We start from the raw sequence: 13992 nt of genomic DNA on the forward strand, positions 1-13992 counted from the left end.
TACAGTTCTACAGAAAATGTGCAGTTTCCACAGTTGTATATTTATCTTGTCCACCAGAAGATTAATTATTGAGTCATGGTCAGACCTCATCTCCCCATCTCTCCCTACAATATAACCCAAGTATTGCCTTTTCAACACATTATATAAAGGACGGCATATGTCTTCAGTTGTGGGTAAATATAAAGTGGTCAGATTTGGTAGCTAGATATGTTGTATCAGGGATGATATTCCTGATGGCTTATAGGGGGCGGTGTTTATTAAAGAGCCGCAACATCCATGATCACTATGGTGGTATATTCTGGCAGACTGTCAATGTGCTGCAGTTTCATCAGGAAATCAGTCGTGTTCCACAAGTAACTTGGAGTATTGGTAGCATGTGGTCAAAAAATGGAGTTAATATAACCAAACGGTGATACCGTAACATGAATACACAACAATAGTTGCTGGCATCTTTATTTTGGGTAGTAGACCCCCTGGCCAAGGCTCTTTGAGTGTGTCAGTATAGGATTGCTTCTGCATATCTGTAGCAAATTCCTTCATCAGGATATGTGATTCTTTCTGGTATTCTTCACTAGAGCCTGTAAAATATGGCTGTGTTTTAGTCTGCTGCAGGTCAGGAGTTGCAGGACCATGGATAGCTCTGAGTGAGCAATTTGCTCTTGCAGAGGTTGAGAGGTTAAGAGTCTGATGGCTCTTAAACCTCAGCCTCCAGACAACCTCCCCCTTGCTGAGAACTTCTTTCTGGGCCTGGAATTGAGCACTCCTCTGTTCCCTAGCTCTCCCACCTGGTGTGTGTCCTGTTCTGCTGGACTAGTGTGGTACTACTGAGAGAGGCATTTGCTTCCTTAAGCTCAGCAGAAGGCACCTGTGAGGATCGTAATCTGGCCCCAAAGAACCTGATGGTAAAGGAGGTTATTCTGGGGGCTCCTTTCGAACAGTCTCAGGCACAGTGATTTGATCTCCAGCAGCCGGTTGAGAGCCCTGAACTGGGTCTGTTATCTTACATGTCACGACAAATATGGTGCTGGATAATTGCCTCTCAGTCTTTTGTAATGTATTCCAGCTTTTTCATGATGACAACAGCTTCTCCTTTTCCAGACTCTTTCATTAAGATGTCAGGACTGTTTCTGAGGCTGTGAATGACATCGCATTCTGCTCTGCTGTGATTGTGTGGCAAATGATGCCGTTTGTTGATTGCCTCAGCTTGGGCTGATGCAGAGTGACTGGCTCAAGGTCACCCTGTGAGTTTCTCAGCTGAGGCAGGAATCTAAGCCCAGGTCCTATTTGACACTCATTTTGATGCACGGCTCTGGGGGCTCACAGTTTCTGGCTTCCTTGCTAAGGGAGATGTCAGCTCCTTCCTTAAACCTCCTGAGACTTTTTTTCTTTCTTGTTGGGGTGGTGGCAGGATTAAAAGAAGCCACTGGTATTCTGTTCAATGGCTCTTGCCTACATTTCTCTAATAATAGCCAACACCAAGCTCTGCAGCCTTGTTCTTATTCCTTTGTTTCTCTTTGTTCATTCCCTGTTATTCACACTACCCTATAAACAGCCCTGTAGTTGTCCCAGGCTTGTTGGATGGCTCATCCCACATCAGTCTTGGTTTTCCTAACCATAATATAGCCAAGGCTATCCTCCCTGTGCTTGCTAATTCCAGACCCATCCCAGAAAGTCATCTGACAAAAGAGGTAAGCAAACTGCATCTTAAACAGGGTTATTGTATGCCTGCATCTTAAACAGGAAACGGTAGGTAACTGAAACCCCTAAGGTTACAGGTAGGTAGCCGTGTTGGTCTGGATCGAAGTAAAATAAAAAAATTCCTTCAGTAGCACCTTAAAGACCAACTAAGTTTTTATTTTGGTATGAGCTTTCGTGTGCATGCACACTTCTTCAGATACAGTGAAATGGAAGTTTCCAGGCACTTATGTAGAGAAGGGGTGGGGAGGGGTGGGGATGGGGAGGGGGGATCACTCAGAAGGGTGGTGGAAATGGGTGATTGACTGACTGATAGCTGTTGATGACCGCAAACGACTGCAAATGGTTTTGCATGGAAAAGCAAGGGTTGAGATGGCTGAAGATCGCTTATCATGTATAATGAGATAAGAACCCGATATCTCTGTTCAAACCAGGTCCCTCCATGGTTTTGAGCTTGGTGATAAGTTGCAATTCAGCAACTTCTCTTTCCAGTCTATTTCTGAAATTCTTTTGTAGTAAGACAGCTACTTTGAGATCTTGTATAGAATGTCCTGGGAGATTGAAGTGTTCTCCTACTGGTTTTTCAGTCTTCTGGTTCCTGATGTCAGATTTATGTCCATTTATCCTTTGGCGTAGGGTTTGGCCTGTTTGTCCAATATAGAGAGCTGAAGGGCACTGTTGGCATTTGATGGCATACACAATGTTAGAGGATGAGCAATTAAATAGTCCTGAGATGGTATGTTGGATGTTGTTGGGGCCAGTAATGGTGTTGTCTGGGTGTATGTGGCAGCAAAGTTGGCATCTGGGTTTATTGCAGGCTCTGGTACCAGTGTCCATGTTAAGTCTGGTGGTTGTATTATTGTGGGTGAGGAGTTGTTTAAGATTGGGTGGCTGTCTGTAGGCAATGAAAGGTCTTCCTCCCAGAGCTTGAGAAAGGGAGCGGTCATTGTCCAGGAGAGGCTGTAGATCTCTGATGATGCGTTGTACTGTTTTAGCTTGGGAGCTGTATGTGATGACTAGTGGTGTTCTGTTATTTTCTTTTTCGGGTCTGTCTTGCAGCAGGTTCTCTCTAGGTATCTGTCTGGCTCTGTTGATCTGTTGTTTAACTTCATCAGGTGGATATTTTAGTTCTAAAAAGGTTTGCTGTAGATCTCTTAGGTGAGATTCTCTGTCTGTAGAGTTGGAACAGATGCGGTTGTAACGTAAGGCCTGGCTGTATACGATGGATTGTTTGGTATGTTTGGGATGGTAGCTAGAAGCATGTAGATATGTTTGTCGGTCAGTTGGTTTTCTGTATAAGGTGGTGTCTATACGTCCATCCTGTATTTTTATAGTAGTGTCCAAAAAATGTATTTCTTGCATAGATTGGTTCATTGTTAGGTTGATGGTGGGGTGAAAGTCATTGAATGTCTGGTGGAAGGTTTCCAGGGTCTGTTGTCCATGTGTCCAGATAATAAAAATATCGTCAATGTATCGCAGGTACAGGAGAGGTTTGAGTGGGTAGGAGTTAAGGAAACGTTGTTCTAAATCTGCCATGAAGATGTTGGCATACTGTGGGGCCATGCGGGTGCCCATGGCTGTGCCGCTGATCTGGAGGAACAGGTCATCACCAAATTTGAAGTGGTTGTGGGTAAGGACAAAGTGGCAGAGTTTGGTAGCAAAGTCCGCTGTGGTTTTATCTGAAATGGTGTTCCTTATGGCTTGTAAACCATCATTGTGTGGGATGTTGGTATATAGAGATTCCACATCCATAGTGGCTAGTATAGTATTGTTAGGAAGATTGTTCAAATATTGTATTTTCCTCAGAAAATCTGTGGTGTCACGTACGTAGCTGGGAGCACTGATAGCATATGGTTTCAGAACAGAGTCCATATAGCCGGAAACACCCACTGTAATGGTGCCAATACCTGAGATGATGGGGCGTCCTGGGTTTCCTGGTTTGTGTATTTTGGGTAGAAGATAGAAAGTTCCTGGCCGAGGTTCCGCTGGTGTGTTTGTGAGGATCTGTTCTTGGATGTGTAGGGGTAGCTCCTTAATAATCTTGTTCAGTTCTTTTTTGTATGCTTGTGTGGGGTCTGAGTCCAATTTCATGTAAAAGGCAGTATTGGAAAGTTGTCTGTGGGCCTCTTGGATGTAATCAGTTTTGTTCATGATGACGACAGCTCCACCCTTGTCTGCCTCTTTAATTATAATGTCTGGGTTGTTCCTGAGATTTTCTATGGCTCTCCTTTCAGCATGGTTTAGATTTTGTTGTAAGCGATGGTGTTTTCTGGTCACATCCGTTTGGATTCTGTGGCGGAAGCATTCGATGTACAGATCTAGTGTGGTATTGCGTCCATCAGGAGGGGTCCATGTGGAGTCCCTTTTTGTGTAACTTCTTTTCGGTGGTAGTTGGTGGTCAATGTTCTGTTCATTGATGCGTTTGGAGGGTGATGGTTGTTCCCCAGTAAGTTGAGAGGTGTTGTGTTGTGGGGATGTAGTTTGTTCTACTTTGTCTTGTTCTTGTGTGTGATGAAAATACTCCTTCAGGCGTAAACGGCGGAAAAATGCTTCCAGGTCCCCGCAGAACTGAATCATGTGTTGGGATTTGGCAGGGCAGAATGATAGTCCCCGTGAAAGGACGGATTCCTCAGCTGGGCTGAGTGTTTGCTGTGAAAGATTGACAATGTTGTTGATCTTGTTTTGATTGGTGGCCTGTAGGTTGGAAAGGTTGCAGAGTTTTTTATTTTTCTGGTTCTTCAGTAACTCCAGTTGAGAGTGGTAAATGGTTTGTTTTTCCTTGTGGAACTTCTGCCAGGCCGGGTGATTCCTGATGGAGTTCTCCAGTGCAGAGAGTTCCTCCTTTATTAACTTCTGTTTGGAATACAGAACGCCGATAAGATGTTTCAGCAGTTTCTTAGATAAAGTGTGGCATAGTTTTCTGGCATATTCTGTGGGATAAGTTGATTGAAGAGGGTTCTTAATTCTAAGACCCTTAGGTACAATGTCCAGGTTTTTGCATTTAGATAGAAAGAGGATGTCAGTTTGTATCTGGGCAAGTTTCTTGGTGAGGTTGATGGACTTCCATTTCATGCGGCTCAATGTGGTGCCTTCCATAGTTCTGGTTACAGGTAGGTAGCCGTGTTGGTCTGGATCGAAGTAAAATAAAAAAATTCCTTCAGTAGCACCTTAAAGACCAACTAAGTTTTTATTTTGGTATGAGCTTTCGTGTGCATGCACACTTCTTCAGATACAGTGAAATGGAAGTTTCCAGGCACTTATGTGGAGAAGGGGTGGGGAGGGGTGGGGATGGGGAGGGGGGATCACTCAGAAGGGTGGTGGAAATGGGTGATTGACTGACTGATAGCTGTTGATGACCGCAAACGACTGCAAATGGTTTTGCATGGAAAAGCAAGGGTTGAGATGGCTGAAGATCGCTTATCATGTATAATGAGATAAGAACCCGATATCTCTGTTCAAACCAGGTCCCTCCATGGTTTTGAGCTTGGTGATAAGTTGCAATTCAGCAACTTCTCTTTCCAGTCTATTTCTGAAATTCTTTTGTAGTAAGACAGCTACTTTGAGATCTTGTATAGAATGTCCTGGGAGATTGAAGTGTTCTCCTACTGGTTTTTCAGTCTTCTGGTTCCTGATGTCAGATTTATGTCCACAGATTTTCTGAGGAAAATACAATATTTGAACAATCTTCCTAACAATACTATACTAGCCACTATGGATGTGGAATCTCTATATACCAACATCCCACACAATGATGGTTTACAAGCCATAAGGAACACCATTTCAGATAAAACCACAGCGGACTTTGCTACCAAACTCTGCCACTTTGTCCTTACCCACAACCACTTCAAATTTGGTGATGACCTGTTCCTCCAGATCAGCGGCACAGCCATGGGCACCCGCATGGCCCCACAGTATGCCAACATCTTCATGGCAGATTTAGAACAACGTTTCCTTAACTCCTACCCACTCAAACCTCTCCTGTACCTGCGATACATTGACGATATTTTTATTATCTGGACACATGGACAACAGACCCTGGAAACCTTCCACCAGACATTCAATGACTTTCACCCCACCATCAACCTAACAATGAACCAATCTATGCAAGAAATACATTTTTTGGACACTACTATAAAAATACAGGATGGACGTATAGACACCACCTTATACAGAAAACCAACTGACCGACAAACATATCTACATGCTTCTAGCTACCATCCCAAACATACCAAACAATCCATCGTATACAGCCAGGCCTTACGTTACAACCGCATCTGTTCCAACTCTACAGACAGAGAATCTCACCTAAGAGATCTACAGCAAACCTTTTTAGAACTAAAATATCCACCTGATGAAGTTAAACAACAGATCAACAGAGCCAGACAGATACCTAGAGAGAACCTGCTGCAAGACAGACCCGAAAAAGAAAATAACAGAACACCACTAGTCATCACATACAGCTCCCAAGCTAAAACAGTACAACGCATCATCAGAGATCTACAGCCTCTCCTGGACAATGACCGCTCCCTTTCTCAAGCTCTGGGAGGAAGACCTTTCATTGCCTACAGACAGCCACCCAATCTTAAACAACTCCTCACCCACAATAATACAACCACCAGACTTAACATGGACACTGGTACCAGAGCCTGCAATAAACCCAGATGCCAACTTTGCTGCCACATACACCCAGACAACACCATTACTGGCCCCAACAACATCCAACATACCATCTCAGGACTATTTAATTGCTCATCCTCTAACATTGTGTATGCCATCAAATGCCAACAGTGCCCTTCAGCTCTCTATATTGGACAAACAGGCCAAACCCTACGCCAAAGGATAAATGGACATAAATCTGACATCAGGAACCAGAAGACTGAAAAACCAGTAGGAGAACACTTCAATCTCCCAGGACATTCTATACAAGATCTCAAAGTAGCTGTCTTACTACAAAAGAATTTCAGAAATAGACTGGAAAGAGAAGTTGCTGAATTGCAACTTATCACCAAGCTCAAAACCATGGAGGGACCTGGTTTGAACAGAGATATCGGGTTCTTATCTCATTATACATGATAAGCGATCTTCAGCCATCTCAACCCTTGCTTTTCCATGCAAAACCATTTGCAGTCGTTTGCGGTCATCAACAGCTATCAGTCAGTCAATCACCCATTTCCACCACCCTTCTGAGTGATCCCCCCTCCCCATCCCCACCCCTCCCCACCCCTTCTCTACATAAGTGCCTGGAAACTTCCATTTCACTGTATCTGAAGAAGTGTGCATGCACACGAAAGCTCATACCAAAATAAAAACTTAGTTGGTCTTTAAGGTGCTACTGAAGGAATTTTTTTATTTTGAAACCCCTAAGGAATAGGTGTGGGAGACACACACACATGTGCAATTGCAGAAGTTGCTTCTCTGATTAAATGGTAAGTGTGGCATTCAGTACCTAAGGAAAAGCTTGCTAATCTGCCCACATCTGTCCTTTTTTCTTGTCATAGCTGTAAGTGGGCACTTCAGCTAATGTCCCTAATGAGGGAGAAAACCACCCAGAGGCAGAGAGCTCTGCATCTGCATGCTTAAAAGAAGGGGCTCTTAGTGCTTGCGATTGTTCAGGAGGCTCTAATGGCTTCTCTCTCTTTTAGTGTGACACACTGCACATTTGTGCCCCTTCTGCTGTAGTCCCTCTGCAGCATTTTGTTGCAAGTTGATCTGAGGTAACCCTGCAGCTGCAGTGTACACTGAGTGAATACCGGTATGAGTAGCATGAGCAGAAGATCATGTCCTGCTGTCAGCAGCAAAGCCTATGCTTCCTGATGCAGCAACAGAGAAAAAAGGCCAGGTGAATTTGGAAGCCAAATAAATAAAATTGAATTAGTTTAAGAGAAAACTTGCTTTTGAAAGTGGGTTCAACCAAGGCGAACCCTTGGCAAGTAGAGAGATGGACAATGCTCAGATCTACGCGGTTTTGTTCTTAAGGATGATAGAATTGCCTTGGATACATGTCTTTGCTTCCCATCTTTTTTTGAAAATGAGGATTGTCTCTTGGGGCTCTGGCTATATTGTCTCTGGCTCATAGCAGTCTCACAATTCCTCTGTAGTCAGTCTCTAGGCTAATGTTACTCAACCCTCAAGATTCTCTTCTCTGCTGGGCTGTCAAAAAAAGTGAGTTTCACTCTTGATAAAGCCTTCACAAATATTTTTTTACCACAAACACACTTTAATGTGTGGCTATATCTCATAACCTTGTTGCTATATCTCATACATTGAGATAAATATTATTTTAATATGTTGTTGCTGTTTAGTCGTTTAGTCGTGTCTGACTCTTCGTGACCCCATGGACCAGAGCATGCCAGACAGTCCTGTCTTCCACTGCCTCCCGCAGTTTGCTCAGACTCATGTTGGTGGCTTTGAGAGCACTTTAATATGCATTTGGATAAAGAAACATATTTAGATCTGCGTTTTCATGCAGATTTTTAAAAACATTCACAGAGTAATATGGAAATGGGATGGAACAGACAAATGAATGAATGGATGTGAAAATGACAAACACATTCATTTTAAAAATTAAGGAAAATGAAAATCCTTTGAGAAAGTTACTGGTGTGGTCTGAACTCCCCCACCTTGTCTAACTTCAAGCCATTATTTTCCATCCTTTGCTGGTAGGGAAGACATCAAAGTGGTGTCAAGATGCTGCTTTGTGGCCACTGCATCTGATATGGTCATTGGACATTGTTCAGCTGTCGCTTTTTGTGGTTACATAGGGAAGAAAACTACTGCTCTTATTTAATTTTGCTGATTTTATGTTTATTATCCTTAAGGGTTTTTGACATTACTTTTAACCTCTTTAGATTACAAACATTGTAGCAGTAAATAAACAAACAGCAACCCAGTTCTAAGTTTATAATATTGTGAGGGCTTTTACAGTTGATATTGTGGGTTTTTATTCTGTCGGTAGGTCATGGGCTGTTCAGTACAGCAACAAGAAGGGTTCCGGAAAATAGAATAAAGACTTGTATTATTTCTCTATCAGTTTACAGAGAAATGGATTCAGACCTGGTTCTAAAGCAATTCTTGCCTAGCTGGATATAACCTTCCCTGCAAGATAAGGCTTTTCAGCTGGAACCAGCTCAATTAGTTTTCATGCTTACAACATTTTTCATGGTTCTTTTCAAAGGCTTATCTCTGAAAATTCTCCTGGCTGGATTTAAAAATGTTCTATAGTGACCAGGGCAACAGATGTCAAGGCCTTTACACTAACACTGGAGTTAATTTAATATGTTTAATGTGAAAGAGCTGCTCAAACTTTAACTCTTCTGAATTTGCTGGTGAGCAATAGGAGGAGGCTTTTGAGTAGTCAGTGAAAAGCACTAAATGCCATAACATTATATAAACTGATTACTGGGAGCACATTTTTATCTGTTATGATTGGATAGAAAGAAGGTTATTGAGATGATAAAAATGTGCTATTAAATAAAATGGAAGCCTGATATCTTGATACTATCATCATCCCAGGATATCTTTAGTAACAGGATGCCTGATATATTGAAAAAAAATCTATCTTTCATCACACAGGATAACTAGCTGCACCAGATAAATGCAGCAAGCAGTATGGGTGGGAAGCTAGTTTCTAATCCTCTATTTCACACCCAACGCTTCACATTATATTTTTCCTATCTAGTGGTAATCTCTGTGTACAGATAAGAGTATCTCATATCATCTGAAGTGCATAATTAGTGTTATTTTCACCAGTTCCGGTCCTACCCTCAGGCAGAGGGAGGCATCTGATTTTGGGTGTTATGAAAGGGCAGCCAATTTGCAACCATTTATTATTATTTTGTTTTCACCCCCAGGGAAAAGTTATTCTGCCCCAGATGCCAGAATAATTTGGTCAGCTGTGGGTACTATGCACCTTGATTTGCAGGCGAGAGGGGACCATTTGCTTGTCTACTTGAGGCAGCAAAACATCTTGGGCTGACCTGCCTTCATAGCAAGTATGTGGATGTGTCATTCTTGCAAAATGGCCCTCGGTGTACACTGGATCAGGTGCTTATGCTTTCAGTGTGAGAGGTATATCTAGGGTGGAACTTTGAGAAAGAAGACAAGACCTTCAGACCCTCTGCCAGTGAACTCTTTTATGTAAAAGCTAGCAAGGTAGCTAGGAATTCCACTTGGTGAGTGAGTGGACTGGTGGAAGAATGATAGAATCATATGGTTTCTGTCCTGGCTGTGAATGAAGGAAACATCCCTCAGCTCTTCTCTTTTCCACCAGCCTATTTGGTAGAAGTTTTTTTTTCTATATCACTATCTTGGTAAGATGCTGTTATCCTGTGTTTCCATGTTAGGGTTGCCACTCAATAGAGGGCAGGACTTCTGTGCCTTTAATTGCCCTGCTCTCTTTTGAGTCTGGAAACCTTAAAGAGAAACCAGCAGACCCTTTGCTTGGAAATTAAACAAAGGGTCTGCTGGTTTCTCTTTAAGGTTTCCAGACTCAAAAGAGAGCAGGGCAATTAAAGGCACAGAAGTCCTGTCCTCTATTGAGTCTGGCAACCCTACTGGCTATAGGGGAGGGAGCTTCCTCTTTTTTGAGGCCAGCATAAAAATGCAGGCTACTAGCCTCTGAGTGGGCTAGGGTTTGGTTCCCCCCCCCAGCTTAGTAACTTTTCTGAGATTATTTACAAAGATTCTTTAAAGAGGCATCTGTTTGTGTTTTCCTCTGGTTTAAGTTGGAGCAAAATGCACAAATCCTTTGGGTGCCCCATTTGAAAATTCAATATGCACCAAGTTAGGTTGTTTAAGGACCACAAGTACTAACACATTTGCTATGGCATAAACTTTCAGTGACTGGAGTCTGCTTCATCAGATACACAAAGTGGTATTTTGAGTTGGCAGGTAGAGCCACATGGTTGTAGAGTGATAGGCAAATTGTAAGCAGTCATGTTAGAAGCAAAAAGTACAGATACTGATAATTATATTAAAGCTTAAAATATGGGGGGGGGGGGTTGTAAACCCACAGTGACTACTCACAAGGTTGTATTCTGCTAGAAGCACAGTATCTCTTTCCTGAGCAGACTTTTAGGGATTGCAGCAGCCCATTTTATGTTACATTTCTTTAATGTAGTGCATGTTTAGTGGCCTTTAAGGGTTTGTTGTGATAACTGACTTTAACGTTGGGACTACTTAGCAGCTTTAAAAGCATTTATATTTACATTTTATCTATGTTTTTTTTTTTGGTGAATTACCTAACAGAACAGGCAGGCTTTATGTTTCAGAGGGAGAAAGAGGAGGAAGAAACACCCACGAGTGGATAACCTATCCAGGCAGTCTTAATGATACCTCCCCTTTTCTTTCCATTTAAAAATGTATTTCAAGATTGCTGCAGGCATCTTTCTCTTCTGAATAGTAACTGGCCTTGCTAATACTGTTTCTTGGCAAGCTGATGTTCTTTGAGTTTTAACTACTTCGAGTGTATGCTTTGTAAACTGTAAAAATATCTGTGTTAATATTGCCTTTATTCAAGTTCTATGAAGTCCAGCATGGTCATATTTTGCATTTTGTTCAGAGGAGTCTACATATGAAAAACATTACAACACACATACACAGCTATACTGTATGTTATTGGACACTTCTTCCTAAGGCTGACCTTTATATAAATGTGACACGATCAGCATTAATAAACTATGACCTTGGGTTATAAATTCACAAATAGGCTCTATCCCAGGGGTGGGTAACCTGTGGCTCTTCAAATGATGTTGGATTCCAGTTTTATACACCAGAGAATTTATGTGCCTAGGGCTAGGAAACATTATATCCTCATCCTAATTAAAGTTAATTGTGACAGCATCATTTGCCCTTGGGGACATTGGGGGACCGATGTTCCTCTCTCAGCTTTTAGCGTAGTGTGGTGGTGGGATTTGCTGTTGTTGATACCTTTACCATGCAATACAGACTTTTTGGGGTAGGAGAAAATTGTTCTCTGTTTTGAGCCACTGTGATACTTTTCTCCCTTGGTGTCTCTTGATGCTTAATGTACAGAAAATAGCAAGCCCCTAAGATACATCTCATTCAAAATCAAAGCATTAAAATAATAAATAAATGATAATAATATTTTTTTATTTATACCCCGCCCTTCTCGGTTCAGAAACCCAGGCTCAGGACAGCTAACAACAAATTTAAAACACTTAATTGTAATACAACATAAAAGCAGCATAAAATACAGTATAAAAGCACAAATAACAATAAAATTCAAAGTTCAAAAATCAATTTGGGGGAAATCCATCCAATAAACATTAGATAGTCACCAGGGCTAGCTGGCTAAATTAGACCTACTTGGGCCGGCGAGGAGGCCAGGGGAGAATTAGCTGTGGGGTCCCAGAGTGGGTAATCTTCATAAAAAAGGGGGAGGGGGGAAGAGAAGGGAAATAAAAGATCATGCTGAGTTCAAATTAAAGGCCAGGCAGAATAGCTCTATCTTACAGGCCTGGCGGAAGTAGGTTAAATCCTGTGGGGCCCTAGTCTCATGGGACAGAGCATTCCACCAGGTCAGGGCCATCACTGAAAAGGCCCTGGCCCTGGTGGAGGATAGTCTGACTTCCTTAGGGCCCGGGACCTCTAAACTATGGTTATTCATGGACCTTAAGGTCCTCTACGGGGCACACCAGGAGAGGTGGTCCCATAAATATGAGGGCCCTAAGCCAGAAAGGGCTTTAAAGGTCAAAACCAGCACCTTGAACCTGACCCTATACTCCACCAGGAGCCAGTGCAGCTGGTAAAACATTGGGTGAATATGCTTCCATGGCAGGGACCCCGTGAGGAGCCTCACTGCAGCGTTCTGTACCTGCTGGAGTTTCTGGGACAGTTTTGGGGCAGCCCCGCATAGAGCCAGGAGCAGTGCTAGGGCTTTTTGCGCCCTAGACAAAAACACCTTTTGGTGCCCCCCCCCCGGGTGCATGCGTCATGACACATGCGTCATGACGCACACACACACACACACCGCTGATGCCCCTGCGTCCCCTCCATTGGCGGGAGGAGCACGGGCCAAGGGGGGAGCTCGGCGCCCTCCCGCCTGTGGAGGGGATGCTTTGAGCTCCTCAGCGGCGGCGGCTCCAGCGAGTGAGCAGTGGCAGCAGCAGCAGCGCCCATAGCTGAAGGCTTCAGCTGCGGGCGCTGCCGCCGCTTGCTCACTGCAGCTGTTGGGAAGCTCATAGCGTCCCCTCCGTGGGCGGGAGGGCGCTGAGCTCTCCTTTTGGCTTGCACTCCTCCCACCTGTGGAGGGGACGCTGGGGGCTCCTCGGTGAGTGAGTGGGCGGGCGGGCGGGCGGCAGCAGCGCCCATAGCTGAAGGCTTTGGCGGCGGACGCTTGCCACCACTACCACTGCCGCTGGGGAGCTCTCGGCGTCCCCTCCATAGGCAGGAGGAGCGCGAGTGCATGCCTTGGGAGGGCAGCGGTGGCGCGGGGGTTTTGTGGGGCAGGCTCGGCAGCACTCCCTCCATTTTCGCGCCCTAGGCAATGGACTAGTCTGCCTAAATGGACGCACCGGCCCTGCGTAGAGCGAATTACAGTAGTCAAGCCTAGAGGTGACCGTCACGTGGATCACTGTGGCCAGATCGGGGCGGGAGAGGTAATGGACCAACTGCTTAATGCAGCGAAGAAGGCCACTTGATGCCCATGCAGAGGAGTGACAATTGAAAATAGGTTATATGAATGTGTATGAAATCCAGCATGTAAACCTGAGCAACATGATCACTCTCCCAGCTTAAATCGGGGAATTTCCTATATGATGTCGGCCTAGATACATTGGGATTTTCACACACACACACATACACACACACACACACACACACACACACACACTATTAATGGAATCTAGAATTGTAGAGTTGGAAGGGACTCTGAGGGTCATCTAGCCCAACCCCCTGCAATGCAAGAATCTCAGCTGGATCATAAAAGAATCATAGAATTGTCAGCTTTAAAGGCAGTGGTCAGAGAGGCTACTGTAGAGGTATGTAGTTTCAGGCATTGGTAGGGCAATCTTGGAGGCAAAACACATGCGTCGCACAATGCACTGCAATCAGCTCCTTTTTGAAGTGCAAGAATCACAGGGATTTAGTCTTTGTCACAACATGATATTTTGTACATGAAGTATGGGCCCACGTGCAGGTCTTCTGGCATTTTTAGTTAAACAATTGAATTGCCAGTTTAACAATAGACAGGTTAGCAGCTGTGTCAATTGGCCCTATCTGCACCTTTAACTGAGCTTTCCTCCTACAAAGGATGTTGTTTTTCCTTCCTCTGGGCAG

General features: G+C 43.8%; 1 protein-coding gene across 12 annotated transcripts in view; it reads left to right on the forward strand.

Annotated features, from left to right (window-relative positions):
• The window catches only part of SUSD4 (sushi domain containing 4), an 88601-nt gene that overhangs the window by 40439 nt on the left and 34170 nt on the right, over positions 1-13992 (forward strand). Inside the window, exon 1 of one of the 12 annotated variants that reach the window (XM_088666656.1) lies at positions 7270-9686. The exons of the other annotated variants lie outside the window; for them this stretch is intronic. The gene's annotated coding sequence lies outside the window, so the exon portion shown is untranslated. Of the gene's footprint in view, positions 1-7269; positions 9687-13992 lie in introns of those variants that run through there. 12 annotated transcript variants of the gene reach the window in all.

This window comes from Zootoca vivipara, chromosome 3 (genome assembly GCF_965207765.1).
Source record: "Zootoca vivipara chromosome 3, rZooViv2.hap1.1, whole genome shotgun sequence".
In the NCBI taxonomy this organism is placed as follows: Eukaryota; Metazoa; Chordata; class Lepidosauria; order Squamata; family Lacertidae; genus Zootoca; species Zootoca vivipara.